Source organism: Ictidomys tridecemlineatus, chromosome 6 (assembly GCF_052094955.1).
Source record: "Ictidomys tridecemlineatus isolate mIctTri1 chromosome 6, mIctTri1.hap1, whole genome shotgun sequence".
NCBI classification, from domain to species: Eukaryota; Metazoa; Chordata; class Mammalia; order Rodentia; family Sciuridae; genus Ictidomys; species Ictidomys tridecemlineatus.
The window spans coordinates 88,200,786-88,223,876 of NC_135482.1; positions in this window are offsets into that span (position 1 = coordinate 88,200,786).

The following is a 23,091-nucleotide window of genomic DNA, read 5'->3' on the forward strand; positions in this document are numbered from 1 at the left end:
AAAGAATTGCTGTTTGAATCTACAAAGCTGTGAGTGGCTCGTGATTTTGTGCCCAGCCAGATTGCGGCACCTGGATACATGTTTTAAACACTATTTAATCCCCTTTAAAGATTAATAATATAATCAGATATCACTTTGTAAATGTTTAACAATTTTTAAGTAAATTATAGCCACAGCATAAAACCCACCCCATTTCCTTGATGAGAGGGAAGAGAAAAGAAGAGAATGACCCTCTGGAAGGGAATCTGATCATTTCCAAGTCATGAAGTAAATACAGGTGATAAAGACTCCACAATGAAAATCTGATCTTTAATCAATTACATATGGAGAATTGTCTGTGAATAATCATCATCATTGTCATCATCACCGTCATCATCACAGAAATAGGAAGTGCTGACTCTCAGTCAGTCATTGTTGAACCCAAAACAGCGGGGTTCAAATGGAGGAGAATAAACAAAACCTGGTGACAAAGAAGAGAACCTAAACTAGAACAGAGCACTGATAATTCCCTGTGTGCCACTGCCGGGATCTTACCAGTTCCTAAGTATGAGAAATAACTATTGCAAGTTACTTTGTAGTTGTGGTTTACAAACAAGTTCATGCACATTGCTAAGTAGTGTATATTTTCTTATTGGGTGAGAGTTTAGACATTCTCCTTTTATCTTTGTTTTACATAAAGCCTATTATAAATTTGGCCCAACCACAGTCAGCTCCCTGCCTTAAAGAGTCTCTCCCTTTAGGACTGGAGTTTGAACCTCAAAACTAAATATTCCTCAAAACTAAATATTCCGAGACATTGCTAAGACTTGTGAGAGTGGCATTTACTCTTACTGCAGCAACTCATAATCAATTTAATTGTTCTTTATAAACAGGATATTTGGGTATATTTTGGTGAATTCAACAGTGAAATCATAAAGAATACTTCATCAAAAAAATCCTTTTTTATTTTTTTCTTGTTCTTTTTTGATATGCGTGACAGTATAATGTGTTTTGACATATTATAATACATGGACTATAGCTTATTCTAATTAGGATCCCATTCTTGTGGTTGTACAGGATGTGGAGTTTCACTAGTCATGTATTCATATGTGGACATAGGAAAGTTATGTCCGATTCATCCTACTGTCTTTCCTACTCCCATCCTCCCTCTCGTCCTTTCATTCCCCTTTGTCTACTTCACTGAACTTCTATTCTTCCCTGCCTTTTGCCACTGTGTTTTAGCATCCTCATATCAGAGAGAACACTGGGCCTTTGGTTTTTTGGGGATTGGCTCATTTCACTTAGCATGATAGTCTCCAGTTCCATCCAAAAAATATTCCTGCTTTGAAATGCTACATGTATAATGACATTAAAGCAGAAACAAATTTACCAGCATACAACCTCCAATCAAATATTTGTGAAATATTTTTAGCATAGTTTCCTTGTCACAACTAGCAAATTTGAGTTAGGATCCCATTATTGTGGTTGTACATGATGAAGAGTTACATTGGTTATGTATTTATATATGATAGGAAAGATATGTCTGATTCACCCTACTGTCTTTCCTATTACCATTCCCCTCTTCCATCTGTTTATTCCCTTTTGTCTAATCCAATGAACTTCTATTCTTCTCCCTTGTTGTGGGTTAGCATCCACATAGTAGGGAGAACATTCTGTCTTTGTTTTGGGGGGATTGGCTTATTTTACCTAGCATGATAATCTCCCATTCTATCCATTTACCAGCAAATGCCATAATTTCATTCTTTAAGTCTGAATAATATGTCATTTTGTGTGTGTATATATCATTCATATATATATATATATATATATATATATATATATACACATTTTTTTTATCCATTGACCTGTTGTAGAAGTCCTAGATTAGTTCCATAGTTTAGCTATTGAAAATTGAGCTGCTATGAACATTGATGTGGCCGCATCACTATAGTATTCTGATTTTAAATCCTTTGGGTATAAACTGAGGAGTGAGATAGCTGGGTCAAATGGCGGCTCCATTTCAAGTTTTCTAAACAATTTCCATACTTCTTTCTAGAGTGGTTGCACCAATTTGCAGTCCCATCAACAATGTGTGAGTGTACCTTTCCTCCCACATCCTCACCAGCATTTATTGTTACTTGTTTTGGGGTTTTGTTTTTGTTTTTGTTTTGATAATTGCAATTTTGACTAGGGTGAGATGGAATCTCAGTCTGGGGTTATTTTGTTTAATTGCCAACACCACTTGTAAATGCTTACAAACTAAGGACATCTGAATGGCACATTACTTTTTCATGAGAAAAAGATCCAGGGCTGGGATTGTGGCTCAGTGGTAGAGCACTCGCCTAGCATGGGCAGGACTCAAAACCACATAAAAATAAAGGCATTTTGTTGTGCCCATCCAGAAAAAAAAAGATTCATTTTCATTCTCTCTCTCTCTCTCTCTCTCTCTCTCTCTCTCTCTCTCTCCCTCCCTCCCTCCCTCCCTCCCTCTTCCTCCCTTTCTCTCCCTCTCCCTCTCCCTCAAAAAAAAATGATCCACTAAGATGGAGACCCATGGTTATCAGCTGATTGGGATAGAAGGGCCTGTCCCTGGAGGAGGTTCAGTGAAAGAGAATCTAGAAAGGTGCCAAAGAAAAAGTCAGCTTTTAGAGGGTCATTCTGGTGAGAATTTTGTAGTTTTTGTATGCTTTCTAGGGAAATCATATATATTTTTATATGCTACACCAAAATAACTTATTTCAGTATGTCTAAAATTTCAGTTTGGGAAAAAAAATAACTGCTATATGAGTGGAAGAGTATATCAGGCTCAAAAGAGATAAGGGTGTGTGTGTGTGTATGTGTGTGGTGTGTGTGTGTGTGTGTGTGTGTGTGGTGTGTGTGTATGTTATTGTTGTTGTTGTTATTGTTACAGAAAAGTTCAGATCACATCCTATATTGATATTGTTCCAGAATTTTCTCATTAGCCATTATAGTCCCTATTTTTAAAATGTGTACTTTCTTTACTGAAAGAAGTAACTGGTTTTCTCTCTTTCAAGAGGGTCTGAGAAGTTAAATGACATATTCAGGTCACTAAGAAAGTGAATATCAGAGCTGACATCATGAGTGAAGACTGATCTAGAAGCCCTCCTTCACCTCTGATCAGTGAAGTCATGGAAGAAAGACATTAGCTTTCGTGTCCAAAATCCTGAGGTCAAAAATCCAAGTTCACAACTTAGCTTCCCAACAGTGGGGCATTATTTCATGTCTCTGTGACTCAATTTCTTCTTTGGTACAATGGGGATATTGTTACCTCTTTAAAAGAATTTTCCTGTGTTATTAGAAGAAATTGTACACTAGGAAATAAAAATGCTCCTGTAGAACTGGAAAATTTTTTAATAGCAATTCTGTGAATCCCTTAAATCAAGAAGATAATGTCACTCATCTTCCTGGTCACTATTATGTTTGGGTCTGTTGTCCCTCTAAGCTCTATAGACTCAAAAACATAACTGTGTTTGAGTATCATTTAGGCAGTGTAAGATTTGCCAAGAGACTGCAGCCAAGAAAACCGCACCTAGAATGAGACCACAGAGGGGCTTCCATCTGCAGATGGTCCAATTCTCTGTTTTGTGTCTCTTCTGAAAGTTGACAAAGTGTTTTTCTCTATCTAGTTTTCACAGATGAAGTGGGCAGAAATGTTAGCCATGTGACCTTAATGAGTATCACATGAACAAGTTCCCTACACACTACTTTGGAAAGGTCGCCAAATTTCAAGTTGTATTTAGAAAGGGCGTAAAACTGAATGAGATAATGGTACAATCATTGCCTAGTACACAGCTGAGGACATCCCCTTTGCTGCTAGAAAATGCTAAAGGGATACAATAAGCTTTGTCACTGCATTGCACAGTAATTATTGACAACATGTAGATGCACCTGCTTTAACATGAGAGTTGTTGTTCTCCCAGAGAGAACCAGACAAACCCAAACACAGTCTACAAAGTGAATGCCTGGCATAACCGACTGGTACTTGCTTTCCTATTTTTAGCCAATTGGAAGTTCAGCCAATGCTTAAAATACCCACATGGTCACTCATACTCAATACATGTCTGTAATTATAAGTACAGATAATAAACAGTTAAAATTCTCACAGGTAATATTTCCAGAACTCCCTTCTGTTTTAAGCTTGTTACCTACGAGACTGTTCAAGCAAAACAAGCTTGAAATAGTAAGAACTTCAGGACACCTCTGTAGGGCTCTTATCTCCCATTCACATGATTCAACTCCCATCTAATTGCCATTTGGCTGCCCTAGGTCTAAAACTTAGCTTGGCTACACCAGTGTATTATTTATATAGCATTACAGCAAGTATCGTATCCTGTGGCTAGCTAGCTCACTGGACAGTAATTAGCTGTATGCATTTCTACCTTCACCATAGACTCTGAACTCCTAGACAACTGGTAAAATGTAATACTTGAATCCTTTTGTATCTCTGATACATAAAACAGGACTTGACATCTAATACATCTTCAATAAATTCTGTTGACTATCTTAAGAGTGCCTTAATCATCATACATTTTTTCCTATCAAGCCTATAGCATTTGTTGGTAATAAAGGTCTTGCCTCAAAGTCTTCATTGTATCTGATACCTAGATACTTAAATGTCTGGCAGCAAAAGTTCACCCTTGAATTAACTATACTCTTTGAACTACTTGTTACTCATTCTTTCATTTTACTTCCATCAAGTTCCCAATATATTTTCTCAGTTCCAACAAATATTTAGCATCAAGTCCATGAAAATATCATACAAAAGTGTGTGCATTGCTACAAGTTTGGCAATTGTACAATCACTGCCATCTATATAACACTTGCCAATCACAAATGAAAGTCACATGTGTAATTTTAAACTTCCTAATAACTGTATTCAAAAGCAAAAATTAATGACAGCAATATTTATGGTAAAATTAATGACAGTAATATTTATGTTTATAAATAAAAAAAACATATTCCATGCTCAATGGCCGTATGTGGATAGCAGCCACCATATTGGACAGTACAGATCCACAAGATCACAATTTCACAAAGAGAAAGAGATGTATGTAAAAATCCTGAAACAAAATAGACTGGAATGAGTAATATTTAGTTAAAACAGTAAAGCATGGGCACCAAGAGAAAATTCAGTTCTAAGCAGAGGAACAGAAGTGGGTCCCTCTGGATTTATTAATTCATGCACAGTCACTGGAAGAAGGAACAAGTGATTTCCTGGGATGGTGGCTGCAGGCTGTGGGTCAAAGTCCTATTTTTACCATTTTAAACATGGCATGCCCTTTTTCTATTAGGATGCTCACACTCTCAGAAGTCATCTAGTTGAAACCCAAATATTTAATTATTGATCATTATTCAGCATAAAGTAGAGCTTCTCCATATAAGTCAACCTATTCCATTTTTAGACAATTTTAATTCTATCTTTCAAATTTTTTTTAATTCTTAGAAAATTGTGCCAACTAGTAGAGCAGCCTCACCCTCATCCCTATGCACAGGGGACACCTGTATTGCAGAATTCCCATTGGATGTCTAAAACTAGTACCAAACTTTATAAGTACTATTTTTTCCTATACATACATATCTATGATAAAGTTTAATTTATAAATTAGGCACAATAAAAAATTAACAACAATACTAACATAGAACAATCATAACCATATACTGTAATAAAAGTTATGTGAAGGTGGTCCCTGTATCTCTGCCAAAGTATCTTATTGTGGTTTCACCTTTTCACATAAAGAAAGCACTTTATAGCTTCTCTCTGTCATGTCTAAACTGCCAGCATCACTACCCTTGTGCTTTGGGGCATTATTAAGAAAATAAGAGTCATTTGAACTCAAGCACTGTGACACCACTATTGCCATTCTGATAACAAAGATGGTCACTAAGTGACTAATGGGCAGGCAGTGTATGCAGAATAGATAACTTTGGACAAAGGGATATTTCACATCTTAGGTGGACAGTTTAGGATGGCATAAGATTTCATCATGCTACTCAGAATAGCATGTAATTTGAAACTTATGATTATTTATTGCTGAAACTTTCACTTAATATTTTCAGAATATGGTTGACTATAGATAACTGACCATAAAAAATGAAACCACAGATAAAGAAGGACTAATATAATGCCAAATGCTTGGTTCTAATTCTGTGTTCTAACAGATATGAAACCCTCAGTACATAGAACTCTCCATGGCTTACTCTTGGCAGATGTAAACAAATATCTAAAGAAATATAGTCTTTGAATGTAGTGGAATCTTCTTGATATCACACCCTAATCTTTCTATTTTATATTTTAGAGATACTTCTCTGTTCTGTCCACACATATTTTTCTGCACATATACAACCTCTACAAGATTGAGCAATGAAAGTAAATTCCAAGAGTTGGACAAAATACTTTCATCTGTTTCTAATTTATGTAAAATGTCTCAGAAAAACATAATTTTAATCACTCCAATCAAGAAACCGCCACCCTAGCCATTTATTTGTACCTATTCAAATCCTATGTACCTAAGATTTGAATCCATACTTCTTAACTTTCCTTCATAGAAAAAATGCTCCTGTCTCCCCCCCTTCTCTCTCTCCTCCTACCTCCAATCATTAGAGACATAGAAAATTCATTTGCTTTATTTAATGATATGAATCCAATAGCTCAGACATGAAAACTAAAGCAATATTGAGAAAGACAAACACAAATATCTTTTTCAGTTTGTCCTTCTTGGAATTGATTAGAAGAGGCAGTTTTTTCAAAGTTTTTTTTTTTCCTATATCATTGGATATAGTGGAATCATGGAACAATGAAAGTCAGAGGATTAGCCAAGCAGTGCTGCACCCATCAAGAGCATTTTAACCTTCTAATGTTCCCTGGGTAAACAGTGCATTCACCCTCCTCCATTCCAGCTACCTGCATTAGTAGACAGTCCTCACTCAGTAGAATAGGGAATCTTCCCCTATGTACTCTTATTCTTTTTTCATTGGTTGTTCAAAACATTACAAAGCTCTTAACATATCCTATTTCATACATTTGATTCAAGTGGGTTATGAACTCCCATTTTTACCCCGTATACAGATTGCAGAATCACATTGGTTACACATCCACGTTTTTACATAATGCCATACTAGTGACTGTTGTATTCTGCTACCTTTCCTATCCTCTACTATTCCCCTCCCCTCCCATCTTCTCTCTCTACCCCATCTACTGTAATTCATTTCTCTCCCTTGATTTTTTCCCCTTTCCCCTCACATCCTCTTATATTTAATTTTGTATAACAATGAGGGTCTCCTTCTTTACCATGCAATTTCCCTTCTCTCTCCCTTTCCCTCCCCCCCTCTCATTCCTGTTTAATGGTGATCTTCTTCTCATGCTCTTCCTCCCTTCTCTGTTCTTAGTTGCTCTCCTTATAGGGAGATCAACTCTATAGGGAGATCCTGGAAATGCAGGAAACAATAAACCAAATTAAAAACTCAAATGAGAGTATTACCAGAATAATAATAATATCTCCCTATAGAGTTGATATTTTGCTTCTTGGATTTGTTTATGTAATTCATTGTCAAAGTGATCTTTCATTGTCTGATTTTGCTGTATAATGTCTTCCTTGAGACTCCAGATCATCTGAAGCATGTATATCCTGAACTCTTTGTCTGACATTCCATCAGCTGCAGATATTACCTCATCTAATGTTGAATTGACCTGTATTGTTTGTGGTCCTTTCTTTCCTTGTCTTTTCATACTGCTCATGATTCTTTCTAGCTTTGTGAAACTGTTGTGTTAATTGTTTTTCCCCTTATATATTTGTATTGTTCTTGTATTGCTCCAAAATCCCTCTTTTGTGGAGAAAGACAATGTTAACAGTTCCCAATATCAACAGTACATCATCTAAGCACAAGTTTTCATTATTAATACATTTATAGTTAGATTCTAAGTCTATAGATATTGGTTTTAATTATTACTTAAGAATATATTCATTAGTTTCATAAAAGTCATACCATATCTGGTGGCATATAGAAAACTTAATTTCAGATGAAGGATGTTATACTTAGAGGGAAAGGAGTGAGGGTATGAGGTTAAACTAACTTAGCACCTTTGGAGAACTCTAACCAATAGACTGGTAATTTATGGAAGAATGTATAGACTCAACCTCCTATCTGTATTTAGATAGTTACCCTATGTATAGATAGCAAAAGTTAGCAGATTGACAGTGGGATAGAGAGAATACGAATGAAAAAAAGAAAAAATAACAAGGAAGAAAAGAGAAATAAGAGAGAAGGAAATGGAAAGTAAGATAGAAACAAAGAAAAAAATGGGGGGAAGGTGGGGTCTATGCAATTCATATATATTATATTACTTTGGTAATTCGGTTATTCATGCACAGTTCTTGGTTTCACATATGTTGAAGTTGTGGAAGAGAGAGAAGAAAAGAGAGAAAGAAGGAGGAAAAAAAAGTCTCTGAGAACACTGTTTTCCTTGCTTCCAGTAGGTGGTATTGTCTATTCCTAGCTTGAGCCTCTGTTTTCATGGTGGTGGGTATAGCCAGTGTGAAAGGAAATGAGCTTCCACCTGTATCTTCCCTACTCTAGTCTCTGAGGTAGAAACCAGGTGCCTGTACAGTTGTTGTTTTGCGTTGATAGCTACAACCCCAAAAGCTTGTGGGAAATATTTTGAGTTATCGCAGCTAAGGGTGGGGGAGTTGGAAACCGGGTACCTGGATCAGCCGCAGAACTGTGCTGGTAGCCACACCCCCTTTGATGGGTTTTAAGGGTTGATGGGCTTCCTCCGGACTAGCACACGGGGCGGGGCCAGGCTTCCTCCTCCAGTCTGGCTTGGCTGGTGCCGGGCGGCTTCCTCCTCCGGTCTCTGTATTATTCTTCAAGCTAATACTCTTTCTGGCCACTTTGAGTGAATTACAGGGAGAAAACCTGCTATTTTATTTCAGTAGAAAAGAAAATAAGATTATATACTCAACAACATTACCTTCTATTATATATTATTCACACACAAAAGGCAATACTTATATTGTACTTATATAGTATTTCTAGCATGCCCCTCAATTATGTGTGTAATAGTTACAAAACTCTGTATGTCATTGGATATGGGTCAAAATGGTAAGGCAAGTAAGATGTCCAGCAATAAGAATTTTACCACTCTCCCACTCCCTATAACAATGAGAAAAGGTAATGTTCATTTATCCAGTACATAAAACTGTATGGAGTAAACTTTACCATAAAGTGAACCCTGCCAGCCTCTCTTCTCTTGCCTGAGGGAGTTCAATCATTTTTAGACACGAACAATAACATAAATAATTAAGTGATAATTACCAAAGGGAAAAAACCTAACACATGACAATGAATAGGAAGTAACACATGAAACATGCTTCTTTCTCTGCATGTGGCAGAGATAACCAACTCCCTACCAAAAATTCATATTCTCCTTTCATGGCATTGAGTGGGTTATGGCTAATTCTGATTAAAGAATTGGTAAAGCACATTGCTGAGTGTGTCTGTGAGGTTATACTCAGAGGAGATTAGTCTGCAGGTCAGAAAACTGGGAAAGTCCTGCCCTGAATATGGGTGGCACCATCCAATAGGCTGGGGGCCCAGATGTCATAAAAACATAGAAGCCAGGTCTCTCTGATACTTGATCCTCCATGAGTGGTTGTGTTTTCTGTTGCTGCCATCTGTGGACATCAGACTCCACTTTCTTCAGCCTTTGAATGGAAACTTGTTTCGGTGGCTCTCCAAGGGTCTTTCAAGCCTTCTGAAGGCCTCAGACTAGGGCTTCATCATTGATCTCTCACTCTTGAGACTTCCAGCCTCTTAGACTAAGAATTTACCCGTTTCCGCGGCTCTCCAGCCTGTAGATAACCATTGTGGTCCAATTTAATCACTTATCAGTTGTGTCAGTCTAATATTTCTCTCTCTCACTTAAACACACACACACATACACACACACACACACACACACACACACACACACACACACACACACTCTCTCTCTCTCTCTATTGGTTCTGTTTATCTGGGGCACCCTGACCAATACAAGTTGTTTCTGGAAAGCAGCTACCCAACCAGCTCACTTCAGTTTGAACCTGCCTGATTGTTCCCTATCAACGGAATGTGAACCAGTATGAGTCACTTCCAGGATGAAGTGGCTAAAAAGTAGGAGTTCCCTCTTCACCTTTCTTTCTCCCTTGGCTGGATGAAATTCTAGAAAGTCTTCAGAGGATGGAAGAGTCACAGGATTGAGTAAACTCAAGTTTCTGAATCACTGCCTGGACATCATCACTAATGCTTGATTTGAACTTCATGTGAGCAAGAAACAGATTCATGTTGTATTAAACCATTGGGATATCAGGATTCATCTATTATAGCATTTGTTATAACATTAATTCATCTCTTATAGCATTAATATTAATAATTAATTCAGAAGGTCATCCATTTATCCTTTGAGAGCTATCCCCCATCCATACAGTTTCTTTCCAATCTAAGTTGAATCATGCTTGCTCACCTACCATTCACCAAAAGGAACACTGAGTTGCTGGTCCTACTGCCACATAGTGAATCCATCTATGAGCAGGCAATTTTTTGATAAGTTCAACTTCAATGAAAATTCATGAAGGACTTTGGGATTTAACTCTGATTGGATCAGGTATCTTCTCTGCAGAACATCACCAAGAGAAGAGAGAAACTCCATGATTTTTGGAAATAAGAAAAAAAAATCAGTCTAACAACCAAAGTGAACCTAACTGAAGAGCCAAAACTTGAAGGAACTCCATGATTCTTGGTTGCAGTTGTAATACTGGTTCATTCTCTTAAATCCCATAAATATTTTTTTCATGATCTATCTAATCTCATACTTCCCAATCTCTCCATATCCTCTAGTCGATTCTTTCATGTGCTGTTCCTATAGCAGTAATTCAGCACATTACAGTAGACAGAGAATAAAGAGGAGAGGAACCTTAAAGAAGTGGCAGAGGCCAGATCATATCAGGTCTCATAGGCCAAGGTAACAACTTCAGTCTTTACCCTTAGGGGAAAAAGGACACCACTGAAGCACATTGAGTATCAGAATCGTACAATCTGTTCTGCTTTTTGAAGAGATTACTTTGGCTATAGAGTAGAGAACAAGGTAAAGATGGTCAATTAGAAAGTTCTGGAGATGACCAAGTCCAGAGATGATGTGGTCTGACTCAGAGAGTGGCAGAGAGGATGGATGAACAAGCATTGGAAATGGGGGTGAAAGGAGCTGTTAATGGAGCTGCACCCATGCTGATGGAAATGAGCACAGCTGCTGAAGAGCAGACCTGGAGGACAGCACACAGCTACCTGCAAGCCATTAATAAACCATCAACTGCAGGACTCATGTGCTTCTTTGCCCTTACACTTCTCTGCTCACCAACAGATCATGAAAAAACTGAAGACTACTATTGCCCAATCTTGCACAGGTGATGGAATCCTGGTTCACTCTGTGTGGTTTGGCAATGAAAAGACCACATGGAAGTAATTTTTCACAAAGCAGGGGTTGTGGATGGCTCTGTGACCTCTAGGGTCCTCTTCCATGCTGGAAGGCAAGAGAGACAGGGCACCTGGAACCCCTTTATATATAGGGAAAAGAAAATCTATAGAATATTCTACCCAAATAAGGCAGGGGATAATGTTTCAAAGGGGAGTTGCCCAATCCCATTGGGTAATGCTCAAGTCCAGAGCTGAAGCACTTCCTTGCTCAGCGAAGGTAAAGCCCACTTGCTTTGCACAGCACATGGCTTGCGATGCCAATCTGACACCCCCTTTACTCAAGGCTGAGAGGGGATGCTTAACTCATGGACGGGGTGGCCCCCAACAGAAGATAACATTTTCTCTTATTTCGATGTTAGTGGAAAACCATCATCCCATACTGGTCAGGCTGTGGTGGTGTAGCTGCTGATGCTTCCTCTCCGATTTCCCTAAGGCTAGTGTTGCTAAGCAAACTTTATCTATGGCCACTTCTTCAGCAGCAGATAGTTCTTCCCTAACATTCCCTGGAATAAAGGTTTTCATTGCTTCTCTCCTTTCACATGCCCTTATGCTCAAAGGGTGATTCTTCCTAGTTCCAGCACCCCTACTACCTACCACCAATTACAGGGACCACAGGAATTTGCTTTACTTCCTTTTCTTCAGAATGACCACAATCCATGCATGCCCACGACGTTGGAGCCATCCCTGCGTTCTACCCCAAGGTAGCTCGCATTCTCCATGTCAAGGGTACAGACTCAGCTCCTCTCACTTTTTCTCTAGAATATCTACTGCATAACAGATGTTAACTGGAAGACAGAACACGCATAGCATTTTCTCTCCTTGGAAGTTTGCCTCAGATAATCAATTTGCCATATTTAACATTCAAGCTTTGTGCATATGCTAATCAATCATTAAAATTCATGTGGATCCTAACATCTTTGAGTTTTTATTTCTGTCTGTGTTTTGTAATTTCTATTCAATTCTGTAAATTATAACATTGCAAGTGAGAGGAAGAGTAATCACCAACAGAAATCTGCACTGTATACACAACCGAAGGAAAAGGAATATCAAGTTAAAAATCTCCACCATTTAGTTATATACTTTTTGGCCTTGAGTATTTCACAATTTCGTTTCTGTTCTCCCAAATAGAATACAAATTAACCTCAGAATGTTTTTATGTACTGCTGAACACAGTAACAAGATATGCCCCCTAGAATGCCTGGAAAAACCTAAAGAATCACAAAGAAGTTAGGGAGTTGGGGTTATAAGAGCCAAGTTTCTACATGATACAAGACTTCTCTCTACATCCTATGCCCAGAACATTTGGACATTTAGCTCCCGTTTGCATGCTTTAGATGTCCAGAGACTCACTAACTAGGAGGGAAATAGTTCAAATGTTGGTTCATTCTTATTTTCCAAATGTTTCTTTTATTGAAATAATATGAATGTTTCCATTTCTTCCACCTCTGGGTTCTCCAGAACACTGAAAAATAACCTTATTTCCATTATTGAATAGTAATCTTTAATCTCTTGCTCACAGGAGATTCTCCACTAAACCTTCTCTTCTCTGGACTGAGCATGTGCAGTGAGCCCAATTCTTCCCAAGTCAAGCCTCACCAATCTCTCCTCACCTACCCACATTCTTCAGCCACCTGGGACTCCTTCCTCCTCCTCTCTCCTCATCTTATCTGGATGCACTCCAGGTTAGAATTCTGCTGTCGCCGTCAGGCCCTAACATAGTCCAGAAGAGGGGATCCAAGAACCACCAAGCCCATGGGCTCCTAGGACCATCCATGCCTGGGTGAAGTCTTCTCAGTGTCAACTTGTAAAACACCATTTGATTAGCCTCAAACTTGCGGTTCACTAAAACCCCAAGGGCATTTTTGACCTTTTGCTATAAAGTTAAGACTTCTTCTTCATGTGCATATTTGGAGTAACTAATGGATGTTAGAACTTATTACCTTAAAAAACTGATTTTCAGTCAGTTTTTTTTTTGCCATTTGAATTATTAGCTGTTCTTCCCAGCTCTCAGCCATCTCTTTTTTCATTTTAAATTAACTATCAAAATACTAAACAGGTTTGAAAACAAATCCTGTGACAAAATTGAAATATAAGAACTGCATTGCTTCTTAAGTATGAAATAAAACTTTTAAATTTAAATTATGCAGTTCACAAAAATAAAAATATAAAATGTACTCCGTGATGTGACTTTTGAGTTGAATTTGTTTTCAGCACATAAGAGAATAAAAGTAGACTATTAGACATTGCACAATTTACCAGACTGAGAAAATTAATTTTTAAAAAACTTTATTATTGACAACAGAAGAGCTGAAGGACAAGGGATGGACTGATGTCCTTATGGAGAGTTTTTATTGTGCTGTGCAAGGAAATTTGAGATATGCTATTCTGTAACCCTTCTCAGCAAATAGGCTTACTTAGACTTCATTTGCATTGATACCCAAATTAATGAAGGTATGCAATAAGTTTAGTGGTCTATTAAAAATTTCAACAGATCTTGAAATTTTGAGCATAAATATAAAGACTTCTAGTCCTCTCTCTTGAATCTTCAAAACAATGATCACAAAAAATAAAAACTGTTTCAGCAACTTCATATGTTTTTGGATACATATTTTGCAGATAAATAATATGAATAAGTATTCAGTCTCAATATATATGTGTGTGTGTGCGTGTATATATATATACATATATATATATATATATATATAGAGAGAGAGAGAGAGAGAGAGAATTGATAACTGTAATGCATTTGGCAGTAAATCCATGACCTAATTATTGCTATAAACTCATTACCAAAGCCTCTCCATTTCACACACGAAGTGAAAATATAAACCGTATACCATTACAAATTCTAACTGCAGCCAAATACATCTAATTATAATCAGTTGCAGTAAACTCTCACTTTGCATTAGACATAATTAACCATGTGATAAATAATCAGTATAATAACATTTAATGTGCTGTGATAGCATTTATAAACTACTCATGTGAATTCCAGAAAATAAACTTCAATTCTAAACATCAATGTTTTTAACCCTTTGATTATTGAAATTTCATGCCTGTGCCTTATTAGAGAAACTTGTATACACCCACCCCAAAATTTTAAAATTGGATATGCCTAAGGACATCCTGATGTATGTTGTAATTTTTTAAAAGCTCTACTTTCATCAAAATATTATTTATTTTAATAAATTTTAATAGTAAATTACATGCCTAAAAATGTAGCCACTTTCTAAATTTTTAAGCATTCCCAGAGGGGCTGAGGTTTTTCTTGGCATATTAGAGGGATATAATAATTTTTAATTAAGGCATTTTCATTTTAATAAAGGCCTCACATCTGGTTCATTTTAATAATAAAATAAATAATATTAATACCATTTCTGCTATATCCTTGTAAAAAGTAAGAAACACATCTATTCCATGGAAGAACATTCTTTAATTCTAGCACATATTTTTTAAATTTTTAAAATTTGTTCTTTGTAGGTATACATGACAGTAGAACATAATTTGACATATCCTACAAACATGGAGTAAAACTTCCCATTTTGGTGATTGTATGTGAAGTAGAGTTATACTGGTCATGTGTTTGTATATAAACATCGGAATGTTATGTTCCATCCATTCTACTGTTTTTCCTATTCCCATCCCTGCTCCCTTCCCCCAACTCCATTGTGTCCATCCTTCCCCTCCTCCTCTCCTCTTCCACCCCTAATTCCCCTTATTGTGAGTCAGCATTCATGTATCAGAGAGAACATTCAGTCTTTGGTTTATTGGGGATTGACTTATTTCACTTAGCATGATATTCTCCAGTTCCATCCATTTACTGACAAATGCCATAATTTCACCTTCTTTATGGCTAATATTCCATTGTGTATATGTACCACATTTTCATTATCCATTCATCTGTTAAAGTGTACCTAGGTTGGTTCCATAGCTCAGCTATTGTGAATTGAGCTGAATAAACATTGATGTGGCTGGGTCACTATAGTATGCTGATTTTAAGTCCTCTGAGTATATGCTGAGGAGTGGGATAACTGGGTCAAATAGTGGTTTCCTTCCAAGTTTTCTAAGAAATCTCCATACTGCTTTCCAGAATGATTGCACCAGTTTGCAGTCCCACCAGCAATGTATGAGTGTCCCTTTTTCCCCACATCCTCACCAACATTTATTGTTACTTGTATTCTTGATAATTGCCATTCTGACTAGAGTGAGATGAAATTTCAGTGTAGTTTTAATTTGCATTTCTCTAATTGCTAGTAAAATTCCACATTTTTTTATATATTTGTTGACCAATTGTATTTCTTCTTCTGTGAAGTGTCTGTTCTACCTTTGCCCATTTATTGATTGGGTTATTTGGTTTTCTGTTTTGTTTTGTTTTTGTTTATTGTTTTTTTGTGTTAAGTTTTTTGAGTTCTTTATATATCCTGGAGATTAATGCTCTATCTGAGGTGCAGGTGGCAAAGATTTTCTCCCATTCTGTAGGTTCTGTTTTCATGTTCTTGACTATTTCCTTTGCTGTGAAGAAACTTTTTAGTTTAATTCCATCACATTTATTGATTCTTGATTTTATTTCTTGCACTTTAGGAGTCTTTTTGAGGAATTCAGTTCCTAAGCCGAGATGATGGAGAGTTGGATCTATTTTTCTTCTAGTTTTGTCTAATACACATATTTTATTACCAGCACCAATATTGTATTTTCTATTTCTATGACACTAATGTCAATTAGGAATAATAGGAAGTAGTATTTCTGGCCTTCATGTTTTTGTTCAACTTTGTTGTCATTAAACAACAAATAATAGTAACTGTTAAAGAGTTCCATGTTTCTTCTTTACTAGGATGAATATGACAATAAACTCTATGAAATTGACAAGATTGTTTGTATTAGAATTTTATGTGGCATTGTAAGCACACTGAAACATGGGTCCCAAACTAGGGCTTATAAGTTTTTCCTCTGGGCAAAAATTGTAATAATATTTTCTCTGATGGGCCTTGATCTCATTATCATTATAATTATTATATGCTACATTTAATTATTCATCTCTTGTTGCCCCTCTTTGTCCCACAAAACTTTTGGCTGATCTTCTCTGTAATTAAGTTCATTAGTTTCACCTTTTGAGGCAATTCTGCATGAACTCTTAATCAGGTTTGCTAAATGAATTTTCTCTCCTATTATCTATGCAATCACTTTTTGTTCAATAACCCAAAATAATTAAGGAAGATACTCTCAGGATCATTTCCACTTCATGTTTGCAAAATTATAAAAGATATCTACGGGATGATTAGGTGCCCCTTTTACCTGTCTCTAAAATGTTTTTTAACTATCAAGCAAATAATGCATCTTGTCCTTTACAAGAGAAATCTAGGTTTCCAGAGTTTGGTCTAGGAGTGGTTCTTTGAAAAAAAAACTTGTAGAGTAATCCATTCACATTTCCTTACCATTGTGAAAAAGGTGGACAGATAAATATGAAAGCAAATAGGCTTCAGAAGGAAGAAGGAGGGCCAAAAGGTAACAGCATTCTGTGTTGCTCTGTGATCCAGATCTCACCTAGTTGGAATATTGCATCTCTGAGAGTGTTAGAAAACCCCCTATACAGCTGCTCTCTACAGAAATCACCAGTGCTGTGACCCTCTGCGGGGCTCTGGGCTCAGTGTTGGAGCAGGATGCCTGGTGTTCAAGCAGGACCCAAAGCCCAAAGTTTTAACCAACTCAGAGCTCCCAAACACCTTAGCAGAATCACCAATCAACAAATCTGCAGATCTCCAATACTTTGTTCTGTTCTCATGCAGGTCACTCAGCTTCTACCTACTCACAGCACAATGCCTCACCAGACACCCCAGGGCTGAAGGCAGACTGCCTCCATCTTGGCTCAACATTCTCTCCATATTAGTGGGGGGCAGCTCCCAGATTGGATCTCTAGCGACCAGGTATCAGTTTTCCAACCTTACCCCCTCCCCAGTGACAGTAACCCAACACAGTAGCTGCCCAACACAGGTGTGCAGTGTGACCAGGGAACCGCCCATGGGGGCCCTGGTGTGAGAGGTTTCACAACTGAGAACTGCTAGGGGAGAGGGAGACAGGCAAAAGTTTGGAGCCCAATAGACCAGGAACTGGAAAATCTCCAGGCAAGATAACGAGAGAGTACTGGGCAGTCAAGTCATATGAGTGGTCCTAAAATGAGAATTGTGAGGGGCAGTCTCCCTGCAGGGATTGGCAGGAGACACTCCTTGCTTCCAGGTACCCTGAACCAGGACCAGTCTTCCCACCCTGGTTACCTACACCATCCAGAAGACAGAGACACCAGCTAACAACAGACGACCACACCTATTGGAAGAGAAGAGAATCAGGAAAGATTCAGATCTCTAAAGCTACCTACCACCCTGGTTTCTTCCTTCAAGTTTTTTTTTTCTCTTCTATCCCTCTATCCTCCTGCCCTCACATTCTGAACATATGTGAAACCAAGAATTTTGCATGAAATAGGATTTTGAGGACTGACTCATCTGAATAATATAATATAGAGTGTTGTATATGCCTTTTTTCCTTTTTCTTCTTTCATTTTCTTTCCCCCTCCAAATTTTACTATTTTAACATCTGTATTTTTCTAAATACATATGTGTTTTTTTAATGTTCTTTACTGCCTTCCCAAGTACTTGCCTATCCCAAATTACTGTCTATTCTCTTGCTACTAACCCTCTTCATTAGATTTCTCTTTCACACTTCCTACAACATATTAACTCTATATCCTCACATCCTACCTCCATAGCATATCCTCTTATGCCCCACCCCCAGTTCATTGTCCACTGTCAGAAACTGTAAACCTTTTTACAAAACAACTGATTATATTTTAGATAATAATTGAATCCAATATTTCTGTACATTGAGACTAAACTGTAAACATCTTAATAACAACAAATTGTTCACAGGTGGTATATTGTTGATATTGGGATCTGTTAACATTGTTCTTCCCCACAAAGGAGAGGTCTTAAAACCCTACAAGAGCACTACAAACCTATAGGGTGAGAACAATAACACTCCAGACCCACAGAGTTGGAAAGGAAGACACAGAAGCAACATGAAAAGACAAGGGAAGAAAGTGCCCCAAACAAATCAAGACACCACATCACTAGAATCATTGGCAGCCACGACAGAAGAAATGACAGAGAAGGAGTTCAGGATGTACAATAGTTGTTAAAATGTTCTGGGGACTCAAGGAAGATATGTCAAGTTAAATAACAAAAATACAGGCAATGAAAGATCACTTCGACAAGGAGCTACGTAAACAAATACAGGAAGCAAAAGATCACCTCAATAGGGAGAAAGAGGTTCTAAAAAAAAAAACAGAAATCTTTGACATGAAAAAAACAATAAACCAAATTAAAAGCTCAAATGAAAGCATCACCAACAGAGTAGACCAACTGGAAAATAGGACATCAGACATTGATGACAAAATATATAATCTTAAAAAGAACATAGACCACACAGTGATAATGGTAAGAAACCATGAGCAGAATATCTAAGAAATAAGGGACAGCATAAAAAGATAAAATTTAAGAGTTTTTGGAATAGAGGAAGGCATAGAGATCCAAACCAAAGGAATAAACAATCTATTCGATGAAATAATATCAGAAAACATTCCAAAAATGAAGAATTAATTGGAAATCCAAATTCAAGAAGCCTACAGGATGCTAAATGTACAAAATCACAACAGATCCATGCCAAGTCACATTATAATGAAAATGACTAACATACAGAATAAGGAGAGAATTTTAAAATCCACAAGAGAAAGGAATCAGATTACATATAGTGGAAAACCAATTAGAATAACAGCAGAGTTTTCAACACAGACCCTGAAAGCAAGAAGACCATGGAACAACGTATATCAAGCTATGAAAAAAAAAATGGGTGCCAACCAAGAATCTTGTAAAATTAAGCTTTAGATTTGAAGATGAAATAAAAACCTTCTAAGATAAACAACAGTTAAAAGAATTTATAGCTAGAAAACTGACACTACAAAACATCCTTGGAAAAATATTCCATGAAGAGGAAACAAAAAACAACAATGAAAATCAGCAGAGGGAGTTAGTACCCTAAAAGAAAAACTAATCAGAGAAAAAAAATAAATCAAATTAAATAACAAAAATAAACAAGTGTGGCTGAGAATACAAGTCATTTATCAATAATAAACCTGAATTTTAATGGCTTAAACTCACCAATCAAAAGACATAGGCTTGCAGATTGGATTAAAAAATGATCCAACAATATGCTGCCTCCAGGAGACTCATCTGATAGGAAAAGACATACTCAGACTGAAGGTGAAAGTTTGGGAAAATCATACCACTCACATTGAGTGTGGAAGCAAGCAGAATTTTCTATCCTTGTATCAAATAAAGTAGACTTCAAGCCAAAGTTAATCAAAAGGGATAAAGATGGACATTGAATACTGCTCAAGGGAACCATACACCAACAAGACATAGCAATCATAGATATATATGCCCCAAACAATGGGGTAGCTATGTTCATCAAACAAATTCTTCTCAAGTTCAAGAGTCAAATTGACCACAACACAATAATCTTGGGTGACTGTAACAAACCTCTCTCACCACTGGATAGTTCTTCCAAACAAAAGTTGAATAAAGAAACTATAGAACTAAATAATACAATCAATAACTTAGACTTAACTGACATATATAAATATTTCAACTTGCATCAAGTGGATACATTTTCTTTTCAGCAGCACATGAATAATTTTCAAAAATAGTCCATATAATATGCCATAAAACAACTCTAAGCAAACATAAAAAAGTAGAGATACTACCATGCATTTTATCAGATTATAATGGAATAAAATTTGAAAACAATGACAAAATTAAAAATAAAAATTACTCCAACAGCTGGAGATTAAACAATATGCTACTGAATGAATAATGGATTGCAGAAGACATCAAGGAGGAGATCACAAAATTTTTAGAGGTAAATGAGAACATAAACACAACATATGGAAATTTCTGGGACACTATCAAAGCAGTTCTAAGAGGAAAGTTCATTACATGGAGTTCATTTCTTAAAAGAAGAAAAAGTCAACAAATAAATGACCTCACATTACATCTCAAAGCCCTAGAAAAAGAAGAACAAATCAACAGCAAAATCAGTAGAAGGCAAGAAATAATTAAAATTAGAGCTGAAATTAATGAAATCAGAATAAAAGAAACAATTGAAAAAATTGACCAAACAAAAGTTGGTTCTTTGAAAAAATAAATAAAATTGACAGACCCTTAGCTATGCTAATGAAGAGAAGGAAAGAGAAAACTCAAATTACCAGAATACGTGATGAAAAGGTAATATCACAACAGACACTACAGAAATACAGAGGATAATTAGAAATTATTTTGAAAACTTATACTCCAATAAAATAGAAAACATTGAAAGCATCAACAAATTTAAGTCATACAATTTGCCCAGATTGAAACAGAAAGAGATACACAATTTAGACAGATCAATATCAAGTGATGAAATGAAAGATGCCATCAGAAACCTACCAACCAAGAAAAGCCCAGGACCATATGGATACACAGCCAAGTTCTGCAAGACCTTTAAAGAAGAACTAATACCAAATACTCTTCAATTTATTTCAGGAAATAGAAAAAGAGAGAGCATTTCCAAACTCAGTCTAGGAGGCCAATATCACCCTGATTCCAAAACCAGGCAAAGGCACATAAAAAAAAAAATTAGACGAATATCTCTAATGAACATAGATGCAAAAATTCTCAATAAAATTCTGGCAAATCAAATACAAAAACATACTAAAAAGATCGTGCACCTTGATCAAGTGGGATTCATCCTAGGGATGCAAGTTTGGTTCAACATACAGAAATCAATAAACGTAATTCATCACATCAATAGACTCAAAGATAAGAATCATATGATCATCTCAATAGATTCAGAAAAAGCATTTGACAATGCTTTTTTAACAGCACACCTTCATGTTCAAAACACTAGAAAAACTAGGATAACAGGAACATATCTCACATCATAAAGGCTATCTATGCTAAGCCCCAGGCCAACATCATTCTAAATGGAGAAAAATTGAAGAAATTCCCTCTAAAAACTGAAAAAAGACAGGGATGCCCTCTTTCACCACTTCTATTTAATATAGTTCTTGAAACACTGGCCAGAACAATTAGAAAGATGAAAGAAATTAAAGGAATACAGATAGGAAAAGAAGAACTTAAATTAGAACTATTTGCTATGATTAGCACTATTGCTATGATATGATTCTATACCTAGGAGACCCAAAAAGCTTCATCAGGAAACTTCTAGAACTAGTGAATGAATTCTGCTACTTTGCAGGATACAAAAATCAACACCCATAAATCAAAGGCATTTCTGTATATCAGTGACAAATCCTCTAAGAGGGAAATGAGAAAAACTGTCCCATTTACAATAACCTCAAAAAAATAATAAAATACTTGGGAATTAACGAAAGAGGTAAAAGATCTATACAATGAAAACTATAGAAGTCTAAAGAAAGAAATCAAAGAAGACCTTAGAAGATGGAAATATCTACCTTGCTCTTGGATAGGCAGAATTAATATTATCAAAATGACCATAATACCAAAAGCACTATACAGATTTAATGCAATTCTGATCAAAATCCCAATGGCATTCCTTAGAGAAATAGAGAAAGAAATCATGAAATTCATCTGGAAAAATAAGAGACCCAGAAGAGCTAAATCAATCCTTAGCAGGAAGAGTGAAGCAAGTGGCATCACTATACCAGACTTTAAACTATACTACAGAGCAATAGTAACAAAAGAGCATGGTATTGGCACCAAAACAGACTGGTATACCAATGGTACAGAATAGAGGACACAGAGGCTAACCCCCAAAATTACAATTATCTTATATTAAACAAAGGCACCAAAAACATGCGTTGGAGAAAAGCTAGCATCTTCAACAAATGGTGCTGGGAAAACTGGAAATCCATATGCAACAAAATGAAATTAAACCCCTATCTCTCACCATGCACAAAACACAACTCAAAGTGGATCAAGGACCTAGGAATCTATTATCTATTAGAAGAAAAAGTACGCCCTAATCTTCACCATGTGGGATTAGTCCCCAACTCCTTTAATAAGACTCCTATAGCATAAGAATTAAAACCAAGAATCAATAAATGGGATGGAATCAAAATAAAAGTTTCTTCTCAGCAAAAGAAATAATCTTTGCAGTGAACAGAGAGCTTACATCTTGGGAGCAAATTTTTATCCCTCACACATCAAATAGAGCACTTAATCCAAGGTATATAAAGAACTCAGAAAGCTAAGCACCAAAAAAAGCCCCAAATAACCCAATCAATAAATGGGCCAAGGACCTGAACAGACACTTCTCAGAAGAAGATATAAAATCAATCAATAAATATATGAAAACATGTTCATCATCTCTAGCAAGTAGAGAAGTGCAAATCAAAAGAACTCTAAGATATCATCTCACTCCAGTCAGAATGGCAGCTGTTATTTTTTTTCTCTAGGTTGATAATTTGAAGAGAATGAAATGTCAGTGGAAAGGCTGTTTTTGTTTGTGCTGGTGTGT